General features: G+C 44.0%; 1 protein-coding gene across 5 annotated transcripts in view; it reads left to right on the forward strand.

Moving 5' to 3' along the window:
- tmem117 (transmembrane protein 117) overlaps positions 1–25,575 on the forward strand; it is a 283,717-nt gene that overhangs the window by 228,184 nt on the left and 29,958 nt on the right. The gene's annotated exons all lie outside the window — the stretch shown is intronic.

The raw sequence follows: 25,575 nt of genomic DNA on the forward strand, positions 1-25,575 counted from the left end.
GCTGTACAAAACTCTGGTGCGGCCGCACTTGGAGTATTGCATACAGTTCTGGTCGCTGCATTGGAAAGGGTGCAGAAGAGATTTATCAGGATGTTGCCTGGTATGGTGGGAAGGTCTTATGAGGAAAGGCTGAGGGACTTGAGGTTATTTTCGTTAGAGAGAAGAAGGTTAAGACGTGACTTAATTGAGGCATACAAGTTAATCAGAGGATTAGATAGAGTGGACAGTGAGAGCCTTTTTCCTCGGATGGTGATGGCTAACACGAGGGGACGTAGCTTTAAATTGAGGGGTGATAAATATAGGACAGATGTCAGAGGTAGGCTCGTTAGTCAGAACATAGTAAGGGTGTGGAATGCCCTGCCTGCAGCAGTAGTGGACTTGCCAACTTTAAGGGCATTCAAATGGTCATTAGATACATATATGGATAATATTGGAATAGTTTAGGTTAGAGGGTCAATAGATTGTTTCCAATGGTTAGCGCAACATCGAGGGCCGAAGGGCCCGTACTGTGCTGTAATGTTCTGTGTTCTATGTTTTATGCTTATGTTTTATGTTTATGTTTTAGGATTATTTACTGTATCAAAGGTGCGATAAAAAGATAGGTTCTAATTGTGATACATGTTGAAACCTGGTGAACAAATGATCGTCTCACTCTCGATACCAGCACTTGTCTGAATTAATCCTTCAACTAAACAATACCATTTTTGAGTACAATTTACAATGGAGTGGTGGGCACCCTGCAACCTCTGGGCCACACGTGGCCAATCTGGATTCTGAGTGTGGCCTACGAGACATTTTGTTGCCCGTTGTCCAGGCACAAGGTTGCCACATTCTACTGTTTTCATCTTATCATTTTTTTCCTACTGGTATGATTGAAATGATTCACACATAAAATAAGGGCAAGCTTTTCTTTAATTCATTCACATGGCAGAGGCGTTGCTGGTTGGCCAGCATTTGTTGCCCATCCCTATTTGCGCTAGAGAATGTGGTGATGAGCTGCCACCTTGAGGACTGATACAACTGAACGCCTTGGTAGGCCATTTCTGAGGGCAGTTGAGAGTCAACCACATTGCTGTGGCTCTGGAGTCACGTGTAGGACAACAGATTTCCTACCCTAAAGGGCATCAATGAATCAGATGGGTTTTTCTGACAATCAACAATGGTTTCATGGTCATCAGTAGTTTCTCAATTCCAGATATTTTCTATTGAATTCAAATTCCAGTTTGCTGTGGTGGGATTCGAACTGAGTCACCAGAATTTAAGCTAAGTTTCTGGATTAGTAGCCTAGCGATAATACTGTTAGGCCGTTGCCTCCCCTGGTGAAGTGAATGTGCTGATTACACGTAACATTGACTATGAGAGCTGTATGCTCCCTCTGCGCCTAAAGTGTATTTCTTTATATGTTTTATATGTTTCTTTATAGAAACAATATTTCTTTTGTTTTTAGCATTTGAAGTTAATAGTTCCCTTAATCTATGAATGATTAAGCATTTTCTATAACTTATGAAATATTCATCGTGTATTAAGTGTAATTAATCTTATTCATGGGCACATAGTTAGTGAATAAGCCTGATTTCCATGATGTGGAGATGCTGGCGTTGGATTGGGGTGGGCACAGTAAGAAGTCTCACAACCTTAGGTTAAAGTCCAACAGGTTTATTTGGAATCATGAGCTTTCAAAGAGCTGCTCCTTCCTCAGGTGGAAGGTAAAGTTTAGTTATTGGTCACAAGTAAGGCTTATATTAACATTGCAATGAAGTTACTGTGAAATTCCCCTAGTCGCCACATTCTGACACCTGTTTGGGTAATGCCCCTAACCAGCACATCTTTCAGATTGGGGAAAGAAACTGGAGCACCTGGAGGAAGCCCATGCAGACATGGGGAGAACATGCAGACAGACAGTGACCTAACCCTGGCCCCTGGCACTGTGAAGCAGCAGCGCTAATGACTGTTCCCCCGTGCCACCCGTGAGTGGGCTTATAGCTTGACTTCAATCTTGCGACCTACTGATGTGAAGGAGACCCACTCACTAGCTTAAATCACTGCTGTCACAGATTGTCACTATTTTGGGGAAGAACATGGAGTTTTCTGGTGCTGTACCAACACCACAAAAACTGACAAAAGAAAAATACTGGAATCTGAAACAAAAATAGAAAATGCTGGAAAGTCTCAGCAGGTCTGACAGCATCTGTGGAGGGGGAACGTTTCAAGTCTGGGTCACCTTTCGTCAGAGCGTCGGCTCTACAGACCTGCAGAGATTTTCCAGAACTTTCTGTTTTCTGACAAATTGGTCGCATGTCTCCATTTGTTTGTGACATCTTGATGTTTACGAGTTGACTGCCATATTTGCTTACAATAACAATGACTACACTTGAGAAATAATTAGTCGGCTGTGAATTAATTATGAGTGGAGTTTTACCGGCACGTCCGCCTGATGTTCGTACAATCCCGCCCGAGGCCAACGGGGAATGTCATTCTCTCAGCCTCACCCTTCCCCGGCATCGGGGCAGGCGTGCCGGTAAAATTCCAGCCTAGGAAATTAGCTTTAAATGACCCCTATTTTGCCAATGCAAGTTCTTATTATGTCCACTGACTTTTCCTGTTAAACTCTCACTTCTGAATCTGACACAACATTGAGTCGCAATCGCAATTTATAGGTTTTAAACATCTCAGCAGCAGACATCATTGACAAGAAGAACTAACCTGCGAACAGACAGTGTTTCATCTCTGCTATCAACTAGTCCCTTGCCATTTAGCTTGGCTTATTGATTCAAGGTGGAGAGTGACGTAGTTGATTCTGAGACCAGGGTCCTGAATCTAAAAGAGGAAGCTACAATCAGATGAGGTGCGAGTTGGTTATGATGGATTGGGGAATGTTACTTAAGAGTGATGACGACAGTGGATCGGCAATGGCAAAATTCAAAGAGCGCGTGGATGAACTGCAGCGATTGTTTTGTTCCTGTTTGGGTCAAAAACAAAACCGGAAAGGTGGCCAAACCAAGAGAAATTAGAGATAATATTAGATCCAAGGCAGAGGCATACAAATTGGCTAGAAAAAAACCCCACAGACCTGATGATTGGGAGCAGGTTAGAATTCAGCAAAGGAGGACGAAGGAATTGATTAAAAAGGGGAAAAGAGAGTGGGTTGGCCATGGTAAATGCACAAGATTACAGCGATAGGGCAGAGGGGTGGAAGGCCTGGGTGGGATGCTCTTTTGGGGAATTGGTGCAGGCTCGATGGGCCGAATGGTCTCTCTGGTGAGACCACATCCGGAATATTGTGTGCCATTTTGATCTCCTGAACTGAGGAAGGATGTTCTCGCTATGGAGCGGGTGCAGCGAAGGTTTACCAGGCTCATTCCTGGGATGGCAGGGACTGACTACAGTCTGAGGATATGGGGTAAAGCATTTAGGTCTGAGATTAGGAGAAATTTCTTTACTCAGAGAATGATGAGCCAGTGGAATTCGCTACCACAGAAAGCAGTTGAGGCCAAAACATCGTATGTTTTCAAGAAGGATAACGGCATCAAAGGATATGGTGGGGGGAGGGAGCTGGAACAGGTTACTGTCGAACAATCAGCCATGATCATAATGATTTTTGATTTGATTTATTATTGTCACACGTATTAACATACAGTGAAAAGTATTGTTTCTTGCATGCTATACAGACAAAAAAAATGTTCATAGAGAAGGAAAGGAGAGAGTACAGATGAGATTTACAGTCATAGCTAGAAAAAGATCAACTTAATACAAGGCAAGCCCATTCCCTACTGACAGCAGTAGGGAAGAAGCTGTTCTTGAGTCGGTTGGTATGTGATCTCAGATGTTTGTATCTTTTTCCCAAATGGCAGAGTGAGCTTGAAGGGCCAAGTAGCCTACTCCTGCTCCCATTTTCTATGTTTCTGTGTTCCTATTATCTACACAAGTGCTGATAATCTTTCCTTATAATGTAGAGCTGCATGCTTCAGGGAGAGGTTTTATAAGAATAAATGTATTACTGCACCGATAATCGGATAATCAGAAACCTTACTGGAGCGCCGGTTTCATATCCTTCAGCTGCTGCTCTGTCCCTAACCTTGCAACATTAGATTAACAGTTATCTTTTAATCTAACCTTTATGATTCGATAGCAAAATACTAAACAAAATAAGTCTCCCTCCCCCCACCCTTCCTCCTCCGAATCCTCTTATTGTAATGGAAGTGTACGTATGTGTCAGAGTTCACAGGCTAGGCTTCCTTCTCATCTGGTAATTCAACCTTCACTTATTTGAATGGTTCTCCCTCTTTTGAAGCTACAGAAACTGCTGCGATTGAAAAGTGGTGAGCATTGATACTCCAACATTAGACTATCTTTCATCCGTCTTTCTGCATTTTATTTTCTTTGGTTTGTAATAGGTTTGCTTATTATCTGGGAGCACCATCTTCTGTTTCCCAATGCATTATCTTGCACTGTGTGCATCCTTTCCTAGTTGGTTCGACAGATGGATCGAGTTACTGCAGCATTACAAGACTGTATCAGTAGGTGAATTGTCCTTACAAGAAGAAACTGTGTGTGGTAAAGGGTTAAAAAGACACCTCTGTCTTTTGAGACATGATATTAAGATAATAAACATATAGCAACGATCTCATTAGAGCCAAAATTACTTCTAACTCTAGCAAGATGCATTAAGGAGGGGGTGACGCAGGTTCACATGCAGAACACAGTGTACGTTTTACTCATCATTTTTTGCATCACAAAGTTGCAAATTATTTACAGAGCAGAAGTAGGCCTTTCAGTCCAGCAAGTCAATACTGATGTTTCTAATCCATATGTGTCTCCTTCAAACCCTCTTCAGCTGACCCCTTTCTGCCTTGTATGCTTACCTCGCCTCCCTTGACTGCATCAGTGTTGTTCACCCCACCCCTCCACATTCTTTGGAAGAACGTTCCATATGCTAACCACTCTCTGTGTAAAGAGGTTTCTTGCAAATTCCTCATTGGATTTGTTTGTGACCATCTTATATTTGTAGACCCCAGTTCTGATCTACCCTATCAAACCCTGAACATTGTCCGGGTCTCGCTGCATGCGGGCACAGATTGCGTCTGTATCTGAAGAATCCCAAACGGTATTGAACATTGTGCAAAAATCTCCACTTCTAAACCTTTGATGGAGGGAAGGTCATCGATGAAGCAGCTGAAGATGGTTGGGTTTTGGATACGACCCTAAGGAGCTTCTGCAGTGATGTTCTGGGGCTGAGATAATTGGCCTCCAACAACAGTTATGACCATTTATATTTTCTATTCATTTCACAGATTTGCTTACAGATTGCTTACCTGGACAATGTTCGGGTTTGGGCTGATAAGTGGTAAGTAACATTTGTGCCACACGAGTGCCAGGCAATGACCATCTCCAACAAGAGAGAATTTAATCATCTCCCCTTGATATTCAATGGCATTACTATGACTGAATCCCCCATTATCATCACCCTGGTAGTTACCATTGAGCAGAAACAGAACCGGACCCACCAAATAAATACGAAAAGAACTTGCCAGAGACTGGGAAGTCTGCAGCAAGTAACTCACCTTCTGACTTGCCAAAGTCTGTCCACAATCTATAAGGCATAAGTCAGAAGGGTGATTGAAGAATTTCCACTTCTCTGGATGAATGCAGCTCCAACAATAGAAGCTTAACGCTGTCCAGGACAAAGCAACCGGTTTGACTGGCATCTCACCGCTACCTTAAATGTTTGCTCCCTGCACCACCGCACACAGTGGCAGCTGTGTGTCGTAGATGCACTGCAACAACTCACCAAACCTCCTTAAACAGCACTGTCCAATTCTGCGACATCTAATGCCAAGAAGGACAAATGCAGCAGATTCATGGGAACTCCAAGACTTGGAAATTCATCTCCAAGCCACAGACCATCCTGACTTGGAAATATCTCAAAGTTTCTTCATTGCAGGAATGCAATGTTGCAGGATTAACCTCCTCCCTAACTGCACTGTGGGTGCACCTACACCACATGGACTGCAGCGGTTCAAAAAGGCAGCTCGTCACCACCTTCTCGAGGGCGATTATGGATGGGCAATAAATGCTGGCCTAGCCAGCGATGTCCGCATCCTGTGAATGAATAAAAACCCCTCTGGTTCCAATGAAACAAAATAAAATTTAGATCAAAAGTAACTTGGGGAAGGACTACTATTCAATCCACTACATTTCTTTCTATCGACTCAAGATATGCAGGTTAGGTGCATTGACCTTGCTAAATTGCCCATTAGTGCCCCAAGTCGTGTAGGTAAGATGGGTTGGGGGGATTGGGGGTGGGGGGGTTTGGCGTGGGCTTGGGTAAGATGCTGAGTCAGTGTAAACTCGATGGGCCAAATGGCCTCCTCCTGCACTGCAGCAATTCAATGAATTTCAAGGGCATATCCTTAACAGAGGTTTACTTGCGAGTTAGCCTCCTATTTGTTCAGTGTTTGGTGCAGGAAACCAGGCCCCTGTAGGGTGACAGTAAAATATAAATTGGCAAAAGAAATGCTTCCTGAATGTTAGCTTTTATTAGCTTGTAAACTGCAGTAGAGGAAAGCACAAGTGCCCTTTTCCCTGCTGTCAAAGCTGAGGAATAATACCAAACTGTGCTCCTCAGTAATTTGGTCTTTTAAACTGATTGCCATTGGTAGCTTTCCAGCTAATTGAGTTTCATGAATGTCACCAGCATCCATCTAAACATGCTTGTGATTGAAATTTCATTAAACGTGCGAGTGCCATTTCAGAAAATGGACAGTGCGACAAAAGGAGCAGAAAGAGAGGGAGAAAGAAATTAGAAGTAATTAGATGGGGGTAATGTGGCACAGCGTTTCAGAAATTGGTACAAGTCGTGATTTTTCGATCAAATGCACTGCCCCACGTCAACAGCGCAGACCTGTAAAATTACCCTCATTATTGTGTCAATTTAAAATGAGCTTTAATAAGTAGAGACCTTTTCATTTCCAGTATGTTGACATGATAAATATTTCAATAAGTGGTCTGACAGGAATCAGATCAGCTGCGCCTTGTCTTCATGCCTTAGACTTCCTAGTGTTCGAAATAGGGAGGCAAAGATGCATTTGACTTTTGTAGATTTTAACAATCTTATAGATTTTAGCAACTTAAATGGGTACTGAAAGGAATGGCAAAATACTCTTATATTTCACAGACTGACTGAGGCAGATGGGTAATTTTTCATGGGATGTGTGCATTGCTGGCAATATCAGAATTTGTTGCCCAAAGTTAATTTGATTTTGTTTATTTGGTTGGAAACTAAAAGATGTTCTTAATTGACCTTGAGCTGTGCTGCTTGCAGACAATTGCTAGGGCAACACGGTGACACAGTGGTTAGCACTGCTGCCTCAAAGCACCAGGGAGCCGGATTCGATTCCCGGTTTGGGTCCCTATCTGTGTGGATTCTGCACGTTCTCTATGGGTTTCCTCCAGGTGTTCCAGTTTCCTCCCACAGTCCAGAATACGTGCTGGTTAGGTGCATTGGCCATGCTAAATGCTCCCTCAGTGAACCCGAACAGTGTGGCGACTGGGAGATTTTCACAATAACTCCATTGCATTGCAAGCCTACTTGTGACATTACTAAATAGAAATAAAAAAACGATTTCCAGAGGGCAGTTAAGAGTTGGGTGAGAATTTCCATGCCCCTCCTCCCTGTGACAGAGGTGGCCTGCCATTGGCTGGTGGCAGGGTCTTCTAATTAAATCACCGTGAATGGAGTTTCCTGTTCTATGCACCCCCTGGTGTCAGAAAGTTCCAGCTATTATTGTAGGTCTGGAGTCGCAAGTAGGCCAGACCACGCAAGGATGACAGATTTCCTTCCCCAAAGGACATTAGTGAACCAGATGGGTTTTTACAGCAATTCATGATATTGTCGTGATCGCCATTACCGAGAGTAGCTTTACATTCCAGATTTATTCATTGAATTCAAACTCCAGCAGCTGCCATGGTGAGATTTGAACCCATGTCCTCCTAGCATTATCCTGGGCTCTGAATTACTAACCCTCTGACATTACCGCCATCTTCCCAACCCCCACCATCCATTCCCAGCATTCTGTTTGTTTCATTTCAGTTTAGTGCTGGATTCCGTACTAAGATCTGCTGAAGTATTTAAGTGCTGGAAGTCTCCATATCGATCCTAGAAACCATGATCCTTATTAAAAATACTTTTCCAATCGGACAAACTCTTGCCGCTAGTGTGAGAGATGAGGCGGAACTTGCTGTTCTCTGAATCCTTACAATGCAGAGAGGCTGTTCAGCCCATCACTAGCATATCACAGCATTATTGTTGGTTGTGCTACACTTCGGAAAAATGCAAACTAATGTTTCTGAATAAGTACGCTATTGTATACCAGTGCTCATGTTCCCAAGAAGGCAATTTATCTAAATTTGGACCATTCTGCTTCAATCAGGACTTGAAATGTAATATTTTTTAAAGGCAGGAGGCGATTATGATATATTGGTCTCTCTGCACTGTACTCTGTTACAGTACGATACAGGAGCTGAGATGTATTTCCAGACACATCAGCCAGTAATTCAACCCTACAGCAAAGTATTAATAACTGTTGACCATTATTATACTCCATCCTCTCCATATGCTGTTCTGTCATCTACTTATGCCTCCTCTTAGTTCACAGTTAATTCCCCTTGTACCTGTAGGGATGCTTTTACATTGCAATACAGCATTGGTGTGGCAGCAACATGTTACACAAATGCTAACTAGTGTAAATCCAGATCCTGACTTGACTTATGCCTCTACTTTCTCAGGAGGCTGAGGAAATTAGCCATGTCTGCTACGATTCTAACCAATTTTTACAAATGCACCATAGAAAGCATTCTTTCTGGATGTATCACAGCTTGGTATGGCTCCTGCTCTGACCAAGACTGCAAAAAAACTCCAAATGATTGTGAACGTAGCCCAATCTATCACAGGAATACACCTCCCATCCATTGACTCCGTCTGTGATTCCCACTGCCTAGGCAAAACAGCATAATTAAGGACCCCAAGCACCCTGGACATACTGTCTTTCACCTTCTTCCAACGGGAAAAAGATACAAAAGTCTGAGATCACATACCAACCAACTCAGATTCTTCTGTTGCGATCAGACTTTCAAATGGACCTACTTTATATTAAGTTGATCTTTTTCTACACCCTAGCTATGACTGTAACACCACATTCTGCAACCTTCTCTTTCCATGTCCCCTATGTACTCTATGAACAGTATGCTTTGTCTGTATAGCGCATGCATGAAACAATATTTTTCACTGTATACCAATGCATGTGACAATAAATAAGAGAAGTGCAGTGAGAATCCCTGCACTCGAATGTTTGGTGCTGCATTAAGGATCCTGCATCATGTTGAAAAGTTAGTTTGTAAAGCACTTGGGGCTGATGGATCCTGAAGGTTCTTCTTAAACTACAAAATAAATTTTGAACATTGGGGAGAGAATAGTCTGGATGATCCTTCCTGAGCTCTGACAAAGGATCATCCAGACTCAAAAACATTGGCTCTATTCTCTCCCCACAGGTGCTGTGAGACCTGCTGAGATTTTTGAGCATTTTCCACTTTTATTTCAGATTCCAGCATCTGCAATATTTTGCTCTCATCTTAAATAAATTCTGAAGTTTTACTTTAATGAGTATGCTTACATTAACACTGCAATGAAGTTTCTGTGAAAATCCCCTCGTTGCCACGCTCTGGTGCCTGTTCAGATACACCGAGGGAGGATTTAGCATGGCCAATGCACCTAACTAGCACATCTTCCAGGCTGTGGGAGGGAACTGGAGCACCTGCCAAGGGAATCGGAATGGATGAGGGCCCTATCGCAGAAAGGTCCAATGACCTCGGATGAGGAAACCCATGCAGACACTGGAGAAAGGTGCAGACTATGCAGAAACGGTGACCCAAGCCAGGAATCAATCCAAGTAGCCGGTGCTGTGAGGCAGTAGTGCTAACCACCGTGCCACCTAGTTTATCCATTAGGAAGCTGGGATTTTCTTCTTCATGCTGTTGAAGCATTTTGGGGCGGAGCTTTCACTTTTGGCACAATTGATGATCTCGGTGCAAATTCCTTCGCGTATAGTTTGGAAAAAAAACGTTTTGGTCTCAACTGGATAATTGCACCCAGTTCTAGGAACCATTCTTTAGCAAGGATATGTATGTTTTAGAGAGCGCGCAGAAAAGATTCATGAGAATGGCCGGAGAGGCTGGCGTTGTTCTGCTTGGTGGAGAGAATTTTCAGCCAAGATTTGACAGAGGTGGTCAAAACCACAAGAGGATTGGACAGAGTAGAGGGGGAGAAGCTGATCCCATTGGTGGAAGAGCTGAGAACCGGAAGATACCAATTTAAGGTGATTGGCAAAACTGGCGAGGCAAGGAAAACAATTTTAATGCAGCATAAGAAAGGGGAGCAGAAGTAGGCCCATTGAGTCTGCTCTGCCATTCAGTCATGGCTGATAAGTTTCTCATCTCCATTCTCCTGCCTTTTCCCTGTAACATTTGTTTCCTTTAATCAAGAAGCAGGTTAGGACCAGGAATTCATTGTTTGAGATTGTGTCTATTTTGAGAAGTGCTTTTTCCTTCTAAGCTCCCCGCCCCGCCCCTCCCCTCCCAAACTCAGTTACATATTGGGTGGGTTTTCCAGCCTTGCTCGCCCTGAAACTGGAAAATCCTGCCCGAGGTCATCAGACCTTTCCGTGATTGGCCCCTCATCTGTTCCAATTCCCTTGGCAGGTGGGACGGTAAAATTCATCCCATTGTCAAACATAAAGTGGGGGTGGGGGGGAATGATTCTCCCAGCCAGTTGCATTTGTAAGTGCAGAACGTTAACAAAATTACCCTCACTGTCTACTTTGTTAAGGAACTGGCAACTATATCCCAGTGTAACTAGCGAATCCTTCTTTATATCGTTTTCAAGCTCTTTTCAATCTTTACTCAGAGTTATGAATTTATGGAAGAAATGTGGAGGCTTGTGAAAGACAAACAATAGATGCAGAACTGTCAAGATGTGAAGTTATTTAAATCCTCAACCCTTTAAAAATAAAAATAGCAGTTTGCCTATATCAGAGTGCGAAAAAAACCCCCGGTTGTGAAGTTATTTAAATCCACCACCCTTCAAAAACTTTAAATAAACAGCCATTGAGAGTTGAATTCACTGTTCCAGCAGTTACAATAGCTGTTTGTTGACATTACCACAGAAGTTATTATTATATCATTCATAATACTTCGCTGTTTTCTGGGACGTGCAGTTATCCCAGCAGGGTGTCCATAGTTCACATCCTATCGACTGACATTTCAAAGAGTTTATTAAAGGATTATCAGCGTTTAATGAGGGATGTACTTATTGAGAATGGGCAACTGTGGTTTGCAAAGATTCTGGTCCAGAGTTATCCAACTCTATATCACACAGCCTCACACTGTAGGAGCTAAAACGATCTGTACCTTTTTATGTAGGCAAATGCAACAAGTCCTCAAAAAGCAGTGTTGAGAATTCCAAGCCCAGCAGTGGAAGAAGAAATGAAAATCTTCTATTTACAGATTCCTTATTTGTATTGTTTATGTATGTGGCTATCTGGTGAAGTGGAGCCCCGATGAAATGGTTCAGAATGACAGAATGGTCAATTTAACAAGAAACAGGCCTCGGGGAAACTCTGGGTTGGGCTGAGTAGAAAACACATTCTCAGTCTTTAAGACCTGGGGTATTTTAACTCCGATATTAGGCCAGCACAGTTGTTAACACTGCTGCCGCACAGGGCCAGGGACCCAGGTTCAATTCCCAGCTCGGGTCACTGTCTGTGTGGAGTCTGCACATTCTCCCTGTGTCTGTGTGGGTTTCCTTCCGGGTGTTCCTGTTTCCTCCCGCAGTCCAAAGATGGGCAGGTTAGGTGGATTGGCCATGGCAAATTGATGCCATGGGTATTAATAGGTTAACAATGTGGGGTTACGGGGATAGAACCTGGGTGGGATTGTAGTCGGTGCAGACTCGATGGGCCGAATGGTCTTCTCCTGCACTATAGGGATTCCATATACATCATGTGATAAAGTAAGATTCAGGGTCTGATTTTTAACCCTGTATTGATTAAATGAGTTTTGAGTTAGTTAAAATCGAGTCTTTGGTATGGAAAGACGTAGAAGCCATTTTGTACGCTGGGGTTTTGATGCTGAGATGAGGTGTACATTTCTCCAAGGCTGCCCATGTATAACATAGGCTGTATATCCTGAGGATCCAGTCACATTGTCACCCCTTCCAACATGTTCAGCAGCCAGTTTACAGCCTTCGACTGCCATATAACACATATATTAATTTGATATAAAACTGACCAGCAGCTGACAAAGCAATAGATGGAAATCAGATTTGCAGAGTTAGAAATGTCTGATCTGAAGAAATTGGTTCTCCGCTCTATCGAAAATGCAGTAAAAGTGTCCAGAGTAACTGAGATAACAGATCAATGGTGTGGGACTCGTTGTGGTTCCTGGCAAGCTCATTTTCGACAAGGACTTCACTGAAAATCAATCTTAAACGTTATGACAGTCTTTTCTTTTAAAGGTTGTTGGGACAATAAATGTGCCCTATAGGGATGGCTAAGTACAAAGTCCATAGTCCCCAAAACTGGCTTTGTAGTGCTGCTGAAAGTGATGTAATACAGTGGTTAGCACTGCTGCCTCAGAGTGCCAGGGACCCGGGTTTGACACCCAGCTCGGGTCACTGTCTGGGTGCGGTCTGCATGTTTTCCCTATGTCTGCGTGGGGTTTCCTCTGGGTGCTCCGGTTTTCTCCCACAGTCCGAAAGACATGCTAGTTAGGTGCATTGGGCTGCTAAATTCTCCCTCAGTTTACCGGAACAGGTGCCAGAGTGCGGCGACTAGGCGATTTTAACATTGCAGTGTTAAGCCTACTTGTGACAATAATAAATAAACTTTAAGCCATAGCAGATGGGGATGAAAAGACAATGGTTTCTGATAACTGTGGTGTTTCCTGTGCTGATTGCCTAGCTTTGGAAGGTGATTTGATTTGATTTATTATTGTCACATGTATTGGGATACAGTGAATTGTTTCTTGTGTGCTATGCAGGCATAGAACACCATTCGTAGAGTACGTAGGGGAGAAGAAAAAAGAGGGTGCAGAATATACTGTTGCAGTTACAGTTGGGTGAAGGGAAAGATCAGCTAAAGAAGTCTCACAACACCAAGTTAAAGTCCAACAGATTTATTTGGAATCACCAGCATCTGATGAAGGAACAGCGCTCCGAAAGCTTGTGATCCCAAGTAAACCAGTTGGACTTTAACCTGGTGTTGTGAGACTTCTTACTGTGCCCACCTCAGTCCAATGCCAGCATCTCTACATCATAGCTTAATATATGGTGGGACCATTCAAAAGTCTGATGACAGTACGGAAGAAGCTGTCTTGAGTCAGTTGATACATGTTTTGAGACTCTTGTATCTTTTTCCCAAAGGAAGAAGGTGGAAGAGGGCATGTCCGGGAGGCTGTCCGTTTTTCTGAGGTAGCGGGAAGTGTAGACCAAGTCAATGGATGGGAGGCTGGTTTGCGTGATGGACTGGGCTACATTCACAACTCTTTGTAGTTTCTTGATGTCTTGGTCAGATTCAGGAGCCATACCACGCTGTGATACACCTGGAAAGGATGCTTCCTGTAGTGCATCTTTGGTGAGAGTTGTAGCAGACATGCTGAATTTACTTAGCCTGCACAGAAACTAGAGGTGTTGATGGGCTTTCTTAACTTCAGTGTCAGCGTGGAGGGACTAGGACCAGTTATCGGTGATCTGGACACCTGGGAAGTTGAAACTCTCAACCAATCAACTTCATCACAATTGATGTAGACGAGACATGTCATCCATGTCCCATGATGGCACGGTAGCACAGTGGTTAGCACTGCTGCTTCACAGCTCCAGGGACCTGGGTTCAATTCCCGGCTTGAGTCATTGTCTGTGTGGAGTTTGCACATTCTCCTCATGTCTGCGTGGGTTTCCTCCGGGTGCTCCAGTTTCCTCCCACAGTCCAAAAATGTGCGGGTTAGGTTGATTGGCCATGCTAAAATTGCCCCTTAGTTTCCTGAGATGCGTAGGTTAGAGGGATTAGCGGGTAAATGTGTAGGGATATGGGGATAGGGCCTGGGTGGGATTGGGGTCGATGCAGGGGCACTGTAGGGTTTCTGTGATCTTCTATGATCATTATGGTTCCTGAAGGTTTTATTGACATTGAAAGATAGATCATTGTCATTGCACCATTTCACCAGATTCTCTGCCTCTTAGTGAGGTCATTCTATGTGGATGTCAGAGGCTGATCTTGATTTTGATTTGCTGCCCAGTCTAACATTTTAGATCTATCTCACAGGGCCTGTTCATATCCTTCTTAACATGTTCAGCTAAGCTGCTTGGCTGCACGAGGGATCCTTCCATCAGTGTTGATTAAAAGCACCTTCATTGAACTTTCTGGCAGAGGAGGCTTTGACTTTTGCTGTTGCAGAGTTAGTGGAAGTACTCAGCAGTGCGTTGGGGGATTTGACAGAGGTGGATGAGGAGGAAGCGGGACTGTAGCCAGGCCTTGCACTTTCTGGTTTTGCTGCTCTTTCTTTCAACTGGCCCTGCGAAAGAGAGGGCAGAGTGTCAATACGTGTCCTGTATGATATACATTGCTATAGTTGAGTAGCTCATGAGATATGTGTGAGGTTGCAGTAGTGATAAGTGTTTGAGAATGAGGTAACACGTATGAATGTGCAGCATGAGTCTGGATTGTCACATTGTTGGGGTGAGTGATGACAGTGTGGGGTAATGAGTCACTTGTAAGTTGCTGGTGGTATTAATAGGAATGGTATCTGAAAATGTGTTCATTGACCTTGGTCACTCATGTGAGATCATTGAGCTTTTTCCAGCATAGTTTCCAGGTTCTTAGAGCCAGCCCTCCAGATTAACCTCCAGGGTTCTCTGCTTCCATTGCCTCATTGTGCTTGTATATATAGCCCACTGGCCCCAGCAGAAAGATTACCTTTCTGATCCTTTCCACCTCCGTCACTAAGATCTCCAGTTCTGCTTTGGAAAACCTGGAAGGCCTCTCTCTGATCTGTCACTCTGTTTCTCAGAGTGCAAGATGTGAGGGTTAGGTTGATTGGGCATGCTAAATTGCCCTGAGTGTCAGGGAGGTTAGCAGGGTAAATATGTGCATTACAGGGATAGGCCTTGGGTGGGATTGTTGTCAGTGCATGCTCAAAGGGCTGAATGGCCTCTTTCTGCATTGTAGGGATTCCATTATTCTATGATTTCCTACTGTACAGAATCATAGAATCCCTATAGTGCAGAAGGAGGCCATTTTGCCCTTCGAGTCTGCACTGACTCTCCTGACAGAGCATCCCATCAGACCCTAAGCCTGTGTTCCCACTAATCTCCCTAACATACACATCTTGGGATAATGAGGGGCAATTTAGCATGACCAATCCAACTCACCTGCACATTTTTGGACTCTGGGAGAAAACCAGAGCAACTGGAGAAAATCCATACAGACGTGGGGAGAACGTGCAAACTCCACACAGTCATCCAAGTTTCGAATTGAATCCAGGTCACTGGCGCTGTGCAGCAGCAATGCTAACCACCGTGCCTCTCAAAGGTAAAGTCATCGTAGTCCCAGATAACCATGGACTGCTTTTCCCCCCTCAAATGAGTGTTGTGATGATTTAACTTGAGAATCACTACACCTCAGGCGAGGGGCAAGATTGAGAAGGTGGGACCTTCGTGAATCTCGGGCAGAATGGGAATTGAACCCACGCTGTTGGTGTCACTCTGCATCATGAACCAGCTGTTCAGCCACCGGAGCTAAACCAACAGAGAATATTTTGCAGCCACTTCCAGCCTCTGCTGAAGCCAGAATGAGTCTCCCTTTCAAGAGGAGCTTATTTAAAATTATTTATTTGTGGGACATGGGTATCGCTGGTTGGCCAGCACTTATTGCCCATTCCTGGTTGCCTGAGGGCAATGAGAGTCAACCACGTTTCTCTGGGTCTGGAGTCAATGTAGGCCAGACTAGGTAAGGACAGCAGATTTCCTTCCCTAAAGGACATTAGTGAACAAGATGGGTTTTTTTTGACAATTGACAATGGTTCCATAGTCAGCAGTAGGTTCTTAATTCCAAATATTTTTATTGAATTCAGATTCCACCATCTGCCGTGGTGGGATTCGAACCTGGGTCCCCAGAACATGAGCTGAATTTCTGGATTAATAGTTTAGCGATAATTCCACTAGGCCTCCCCATCAGCAGGTTGGGTTTAATTGATGCTCGCTACACATGAACCTGGGTCCCCTGCCAAGCACGCAGTGGGTCAGTCAACTGATGCTGCATTGCCCATCACGATCATGAAGATGAGGAGAAAGTGAAAGATTTCTGGGCTGCCCTGCACCATTACCCATTGAGCACAGGGCAATTTACCACGTCACCAAGGTTTGCAAACAAGCCTTATATAATCTTTCATTCTGTATCCTTTAAATTTTCTCCCATGTACCCGTGTGGATGGATTAATGGTGTAGAGAAGGTTAAAAGGGATTTTTATAAAAGCAAAAGAACAGACGATCTTGATAAATGTACGGTTTGGCTTTGGAGTTTTAAACAGAAAGGCTGAACAGATGTTTCGGCCTAAGCCTATAACCAGAATAATGAGCAGCAACTGGAGCTTAGCAGCCTGATTAAAGATCACTTACAAGCCCTCGATAGGGCGAGTGCTGGGCGGTGAGGAGGAGAGACAATTAGACAGAATGTTCCGGGGCTGCTTTTTTAACAGCTTCTGTATGAGGCTAATCTAATCGAGCAAAAAAAAAACTCCTCTCCTTCTCCTCGTTCCCCCAAGCTTCCTGCACTTGCAAAGGAGAATAAGCCATGAGTTCACGCATCAGCCTCCACTATCACTGCCTTGTCTCCCCCTCTCTCTCTCTCTCGAGCTACACATGAGTTGTGTGTGCAGCTATTTGCAGACTCTGTTCCACAAAAGACTTATTGACGAAATCCAACCCCCCATTTCTACACCCCCCCCCCCACCCCGAGGCTCTGCTTTCACACCCACACTCTTGGTCTGACAGTGCTGGGATTTGTGTATCACAGCAAATCCCAGCCACTGTTTTAATATTCCTGCTCACAGTCCACCTTATTAGAGCATCAGTGGAACTAATGCTTCTCCTGTTTTTAGCAGGTAATTCAAGTTTTTTATTTCCCCCACGTGCTTTTCAAACTGAATATTTCAGAAAATCTGTAGCAGTGGATTTAAATTCAAAATGAGTGTCATAATTTACATGCAGGTTGGTGATTAATCTGTTTCATTCGGTCCATAGAGTTTGCAGATAACTGTGCGGTAGTGGTGTGGTGATTTGCAAACTGGGACCTATGGACTGTTGGAAAGCTATAGATACTTTACAGAATGTTGTAAAGTTTAATTGTAGTTCCCTATAATGTAGAAAGAGGCCATTTGGCCCACTGAGTCGACATCAACCTCCGATAGAGCATCTTACCCAGGCCCAACCCTGCTCCATTCCCTTAACCCCATGTAATTATCCCACTGGTCCCCCTAACCTACACATTTTGAGACATAAGGGGCAATTTAGCATAGCCAATCCACCTAACCCAGACATCTTTGGGTTGTGTGGGAGGAAGCTGGAGAAAACCCATGCAGACACGGGAAGAATGTGCCACACAGACGGTCATCCAAGGCTGGAATCGAACCTGGGTCCCTGGAGCTCTGAGGCAACAGTGCTAATCACCGTGCTGCCAATATGCCACTGTGCCACCAATAGTTCAACAATTCCAACAGTGATGTCCAGGGTTCGTATTTGGAGGACCCAAGCTCATCCCACCCTTACCTCGCCATTCAAAATTGATTCCCCTCAGTGGCAGATGTTTTAAGACTTCAAAGATTGCTGAGATAATGGGTCCTTTCCGAGATGTACCTGCACCTGAAAATCATGAGCCAGTTCTGTCAATCTCGGCCCCTGTAGAAGTCAGGGAGGTGGGTAAAGATGGTGATCTAAACAGTAGAAACTGATATAAGGGCCAGAATTCACTGATCTCGTTCACCTCTCTGCCGCTACCAGCGAGAATGATAAATTTGAGACCCAGCCAAATCTCCATTCCCAGCAGCGGGACTGGAGAATCCCAGTTGCAGGCGAGGACAGAGAATCCTGGCCATGGTTCAACTTAAAACCAGTTTAAAAGAAGAACTGGTGCAGTTGAGGTGGCACAGTTGCAAACACTGCTACTTGTCAGCACTAGGGACCCGGGTTCAATTTTGTCCTGGGGTGACTGTCTTGTGTGGAGTTTGCACATTCTCCCCGTGTCTGCATGGGTTTCCTTTGGCTGCTCCAATCTCCTCCCACAGTCCAAATATGTTTAGGTTATGTTGATTGACCGTGCTAAATTGGCCCTTAGTGTCGGGGGATTAGGGGGTAAATATGTGGGGGTTTTGGGGCTAGGACGTGGGTGGGATTGGTGTCGGTGCAGCCTTGATGGGCCAAATGGCCTCCTTCTGCACTGTAGATTCTATGATTCAATGAAAAGTAGTACTGCAGCGTGTTTACCAAACTTTCCTTCTGTGATCTCTACCACAAAAAGGATAAGCATGTTATTAGCCTGATCATGGGCGAGATTCTCCAGAATTCCAGCCTTGCGTTTCCCACTGGTGGGCATCCCACTCCTGTAAATAGGAATTCCCATAGATGTGATCCCAAACCGGTGGGAAACCTGTAGACAGGGGTACACTGCTGGCAGAACTGGAAAATCCCATCGACAGAAAATTCTGGCCCAAATGTTTGGGGTGTAATTAATCCAGGCTTTAAACTAAAGATCCTCGCGAGGTTCCTCTCATCTGCTGTAGCTGTAGAGAATTTTTGAATAAGTTGTTCTTTTTTTCAGGAATGTGGCTGTTTGAAAAGCCTCCAAAAGAAGAGAGGGGGGGTAAATAATATTGCTCTCTCTCACAAGTCGGTTCTAAACAGTAAAATGCTCTTAACTGCTGGCTCGTGTGTGATATGTGATGTTGTGCGGGGAAAATTTATTGCTTTGGAAGAGCTGAAATTGCATTTCTTTCAATCTGCATCCAATAAGTCAGCCCTTGTAATGTAGTCTGACCAGATGTAGAGGTGGTTAATCTATCACCGGATGGCAGGAAGCATAATACAACAAATGTCTACAGACGGGGTAAATTGAATATTCAGCCAAAGGCTGCCCACTTAACAAAGTAAGCCTTTTTTGTCCCCCTTTTTGAGATATTTTGGAGGGGAGAGGGGGAAGGGGTAAACTGGAGTAAATACCAAAAAATACATCGGACAAAGACTACGGGTTGGGAAAATTAAAAGAGACGTAAGGGGCAAGCTTTTCCACACATGGGGCAGTATTTTACCAGCATGTATGCCCGAGGTTCGTACGATCCCACCCCAGCCCAGCGGAGAGCACCGTTCTCTGAGTCTCGCTGGTCCCCGGAATCAGGGTGGGTGTGCTGGTAAAATTCCAGTAAGAAGTCTCACAACACCAGGTTACAGTCCAACCAGCCAGGGGGTGGAAAATGCCTGGAACGTGCTGCAGGAGAGGAAGTGGTGGAAGCAGATTCTATAACAACGTTCAAGAAGTTATCCGGATAGATACATAAACAGGCAGGGAATAGAGGGATGTAGACCACGTTGAGGCAAGAAAATATTAGATTAGAGAGGCATCTGGGTCTGCACAGACTTGGTGGGCCGAAGGGCCTGTTCCTGTGCTGTACTGTTCTTTGTTCTAGCAGGGTGCTTTGGCAGGTGAAAGAGAAAAAGAGCTGGGGGACAGGTACACACTCCAACACTTTAAATTTTAAAAATAGATTGGCAGCCTGGCCACCATTGTCGGGGGAAGAGGGGAGGGGGTGAAGGGGATTCCTCCACAGCAGAGATTGCAGCAACAGGTGAAGCCACACAGGCAAGGAGGGCCTCCAGCTTACTTGGCGTGTTGACCTCTATGTGGGGAGGTCACCTTCAGGCAGCTGCCCTGTACCCTCACTGTGCCTGGAGTACGTGGGCATCGGTGGCAAAGCTAGTATTTGGTGCCCATCCCTTTTCAGGGGCAGTTAAGAGTCGCAACTGGGTCAGGAATAGGTCAGAGTGGGGAAAGAATGGCAGATTTCCTTCCCTACAGAAAATTGGTGAACCAGATGGGTCTTTACCACAATCAGTTATAGTTTGGTCATCATTACTGACACTAGCTTTCAATTCAATTAATTAAATTTAAATTCCACCAGCTTCATGGTGGGATTTGAACCCATGTCCCCAGAGCATTGCTCTGGATCTCTGGATTACAACTCCAGTGGCATTGCCACTGTGTCCCCAGCTCCTCCAATTCCAATCAGAAAATTCCAGTCAGCCTTCGACAATGGGCCTCATTAGGCCTTTATTAGGCTCTGATGAAGGGTCATCCAGAATCACAATGTTGGCTCTATTCTCTCTCCTCAGATGCTGTCAAACCTGCTGAGATTTTCCAGCATTTTCTGTTTTTGTTCATTAGGCCCTTAATTAGTTGAAAATGGCCTGGAGGCATGTAATAAGCCTTCAGAGGCTGAAGTCCCTTAACTAGAATTCCTTTATTTACAATTCCAACAGCAGTGCACAGAGTGCTATCAGTCAGGTAATTGGGAAAGTCAGCACAGGTTATGAAATGGAAATCATGTTTAACCAATTTATTAGAGTTACCATGGATAAAGGGGAACCTGTAGATGACTGCACTTGGATTTCCAGAAAGCATTTGATAAGGTGCTGCATCAAAGGTTCCTGCATAAAATAAATGCTTGGGAGGTAATGTATTAGCTGGATTGAAGATTGGTTGGCTAGGCCTTTGTTTGATTGGCAGGATGCGCTGAGTAGATTTCACAAGGGTCTGTGCTGGGACCTCAACCTTTTACAATTTGTATTACCTTGAGTTTGTCTAAGTTTCCAGCTGAAAACCTCGTTAATGATCAAGTCTAACACCTTTCCACGATAGAAGTCAAGCTCACTGGCCTACAGTTATTTTTTGCCTCCTTCCCTTCATGAATAGAGAGGTTACATTTGCTTTTTTCCAGTCTGATGGAACCTTTCCAGACTCTAATGAATTTTGGAAAATTAACACCAGTGCGTCTATTACTTCATTAGCCACCCATTTTAAGACTTAGGATGGACTTGTCAGCCTGTAGCTTCCTCAGTTTGCTCAGTATAGCTTCCCAATAATAATGTTGTCTTGTTCTGATGACAGCACTTTTTTTGTGTCTGTCTACCACCCTCGCGTCATTACCTAGCCTTATGAAATTATACAATGAAAGACAGGATGTCAGAACTGCTTTTTGGTGAAAAGTTATTGGAAAGGTTTTTTTTTCTTCTTTAAACCTCTAAGTTTCTTCAAGAAGCCATTTTGGATTGAAAGGAGTAATCTTCACGTCCTCCAAGACATTCACAAAGTAGAGAAGATGGCCCTGAAGGACGACCATCGAATATAAACAATTCTTAAAATGAAGGACGTTTCAGCCACATCACCTGAAGCACTCAACAATTGTTCTTCCAGTGAACCTACAGACATTATTGAGACGTATCTGCTCACGTCTTCAGGACTGCTGAGTGTTAACATCTGCTTTTCAAAGAAATATCAACTCTATTTTTGGCTCCAGATTTTTCATTGTGACAGTCTCATCCACTCTTGAGCTCTGCTGTAAACCTGATCAGAGAATTCGGTCTGTCTTCAACAACACCTCAACCCCACAAACATTGTTACTTTTGAAGGCAATCTTCTGTCCTAATGTCACTTGTACAGAAAGCTTCATGCAGCAGCAGTGGCAAATTCTTAGCTGAGCAATGCTAAGCTCATCACGTGCCAACTTGAGGGCTGTGGAGAGGCATCCTTCTTCCCAGTTGGGTGTCCTCTTCATTATAAGTATTTGCATCTATAGTACCGACTGAGATAGGAAGCCACCTAAGGTATTTTGGAGGCTTAAATATGATGGTATTGGTTCCATGGTTTCAGGTTTGTCAACAGAAAGAGAGGGTGTAATTTAATGTAATTTGACGTGGGTTCAGCCCACCAGTAGGAGAACCAGTGGGAAACACATGTCGCTTCAGAGAGGGAGGCCCCACTAGTTTAATTGCCTGCTGACACTTAATTCATCAGCCTTGTATCCCCCCCCAACTTCTCCCATCGGGGATTTCAGGGTCCCTGGGAGCAGAAATTCTGCCCAATGAGTGGCAGGCAGCCCTCCATTCCTGGCAACACCACTGCGAGTTATGGTTGCTGCTAGTGTGGCAGGACGAGGCCTAGGATTTCTCAGGGACACAGGCCAAAGGGAGGATGGGAGTTGCGGGCACGGTGGCTCAGTGGTTAGCATCGCTGCCTCCCAGTTTCAATTCCAGTCTTGGGTGACTGTGTGGAGTTTGAAGTTCTTCCCATGTCTGCGTGTATTTATAACAAAAGTTTTATTTGTTAGTCAGAAGTAAGATTTACATTAACACTGCAATGAAGTGACTGTGAAATTCCCCTAGTCGCCACACTCCGGTGCCTATTTGGGTCATTGCGCCTAACCAGCACGTCTTTCAGAATGTGGGATGAAACTGGAGGAAACTCATGCCAACACGGGGATAACGTGCAGAGTCTGCATAGACAGTGACTCGAGCCAAGAATCAAGCCCGGATCCCTGTTGCTGTGACGCAGCAGCGTTAACCACTGTGCTACTGTACCGATTTCCTCCGGGTGCTCCAGTTTCCTCCCACATGTGTGGGTTAGGCTGATTGGCCATGCTCAATTGCTCCTTGGAGCCAGGGGGGTTAGCAGGGTAAATATGTAACGGTTATGGGGATAGGGTGTGAGTGGGATTGTTGTCGGAGCAGGCTCAATGGGCTGAATGGCCTCCTTCTGATTCTATGTTTCTATGAACTCCTGACTGTAAATCTTACCAGGCTGCAAAATAGGTTTAATTGACCACTCTGCACTTGTAGAAGGGTAGCAGTGATTCCACTCCACCCCACCCAACACATCCCACCTCCATGAAAATGGACCTGGGCGGGATGGAGCAAGGAAACCAGCATGCTGATCAATAGTGCAAATTTGTGTGTATGTACTCTTGTCAGAATCTAAAAATCCAATCTCGTATGTGGCAACAAAGACTGTTTTCTTTAAATGAAATTTCAAAGAAAGGCGTTGCTGTTTAAATCCAATATTCAATGTTGAAAACCACTGCTAGTCATCAAAATGTCAAAGTTAATATCATTATGATTGAAGTTAGTCGCACTGATGATAACGTGAAAGAAATGTGTAACTTATTCATAACTTTAAAAAGGTAGCGAATATAGAGGCTTATTTATTCACAAGCTGTGGATATTCAAAGGTGAATGCATACATTATGAAATTACACTATTTCTCGGAGCTTTGATTCTCCCCGTACCGGATAATCAAGTCGCTCCAGGGATTTGCCACAAACTATATTCTTGCCCCATTTATCTCTGCTCAAAATATCTTCAATCCCAAGGGTTGTGGCCCTATTCTTCAAAGAATGTGAACGTATCAATTCTTATTTTTCATTTCTTCTTTAACTGCCTAGCTCTGGTTCATTGATGATAGAATTATAGTAATGTCATAGCAACGTGATGCAAATGTCGACAATCAGAAGAAAATGAATGTCTGCTTCTTTGAAACCACAAATAACATGGAGAAATTAAAGTGACCTTACAAGAGGCTGAATCTTTTTTGGAATGGTTTCAATTCTACTCCAATCAGCTGTAATTGTAAATGACTTCATGAGAGGCAGGTTAGACACGGTCCCCCATTTATTGCCTCCTTCTAGTCACAGTTTAAGAAAAATGAGAAAGGAAGAAGTAAACAAGGCCTAAACAACACTGGATTGATTAAAATCTCTTGAAAATTATCTGTGGGAATGATGAAGCCAATCGCAAAATTTTTTTTCTTTTTCATTCGTGGGACATGGATATGGCTGGCCACCATTTATTGATGTAGAGGTGCCGACGTTGGACTGGGGTAAACACAGTAAGAAGTCTGGTGTTGTGAGACTTCTTACACCATTTATTGCCCATCCCCTGGTTGCCCTTGAGAAGGTGGTGGTGAGCTGCCTTCTTGAAACGCTGCAGTCCGTGTGCTGTGGGTTGACCCACAATGCCGGTAGGGAGGGAATTCTAGGATTTTGACCCAGCGACTGCGAAGGAATGACAATATATTTCCAAGTCAGGATGGTGAGTGGCTTGGAGGGGAACTTGCAGGTTGTGGTGTTCCCATGTGTCTGCTGCCCTTCTCCTTCTAGATAGAAGTGGTCATGGGGTTGGAAGGTGATATCTAAAGATCTTTGGTGAATTTCTGCAGTGCATCTTATAGATAGTAATGATGTAGAGATGCCGTGGTTGGACTGGGGTGGGCATGGTGAGAAGTCCCTCAACACCAGGTTAAAGAACAACAGGTTTATTTGGAATCACAAGCTTTCGGAGTGCTGTGATTAGCCCTTTTGGAGTGGAGTGGTCAACTCACCTGATGAAGGAGCAGCACTCAAAGCTCGTGATTCCAAATAAACCTGTTGAACTTTAACCTGGTGTTGAGAGACTTCCTACCTTGTGGATAGTTCACGTTGCTGCTACTGAATGTTGGTGGTGGAGTGACAGCATGCTTGTGGATGTGGTTCCAGTCAAGTGGGCTGCTTTGTCCTGGGTGGTGTCAAGCCTCTTGAGTGTTGTTGAAACTGCGCCCTTCCAGGCAAGTGAGGAGTATTCCATCACACTCCTGACTTTTGCCTTGTAGATGATGGATAGGCTTTGGGGAGTCAGGAGGTGAGTTACTCACCACAGTATTCCTAGCAATTAAATGTTCCAATTTATCAATTCCATTGATTTTGAATTTTTTATTACCTCACTGGTTTTCTATTCTATCCACCTAGAAAAGTTATCACTTTAGAATGTGGTTAGAGGTTAATCAAACTTTGTTTTTGAAGCAAAGTGGTCTAAATGACAGAAACTGGAATTACACAAGATATTGAATATCAGGCACTTCAACACAGAGCATTTATATTTTAAACTATGAGTTAATAATCCGTTCTCCTTTAGGATTTGAATGCCGAGCTGTGAGTTTATGAGCTGTTATACTTTGAAGATTTATTCTAGTATGTCAAATTTGTTTGAGCAATATACTTTTGAAAGGCCAATAAATTTATTATGTTAACTAACTTCCAAAACGTTAAAATTGAATTTGACTTTAAATTATGCTCTCACCCTTGTTTGAGTTTGTCTGTAAGCAATATGGGCGGGACCTTAGGGCCTTGGGCGAGACCGGACATTCCCACCCGAGGTCAACGGAAATTTCAGTTGTTGGACCCTCGCTCGTGCCAATTCTGTGGCGGGCGAGGTCATGGAGCTCCATTCCTGCATTATATTGTTCTTTGTTCTGTGCTGGAATTTGTTAGCGCTGTCAAACTATGAGCAGAGTTTTCAGAGCAAGTTGTTGGATGTAGTCTGATACTTCCTCAGTCTGACGGAAGCCCTTAGTAAGAAGACTTCCTTTTTCAGCTGTGTGTTAACACAACATCAAGAGC

The sequence above is a fragment of the Carcharhinus amblyrhynchos genome, chromosome 6, assembly GCF_965287045.1.
Source record: "Carcharhinus amblyrhynchos chromosome 6, sCarAmb.v2.hapA, whole genome shotgun sequence".
NCBI classification, from domain to species: Eukaryota; Metazoa; Chordata; class Chondrichthyes; order Carcharhiniformes; family Carcharhinidae; genus Carcharhinus; species Carcharhinus amblyrhynchos.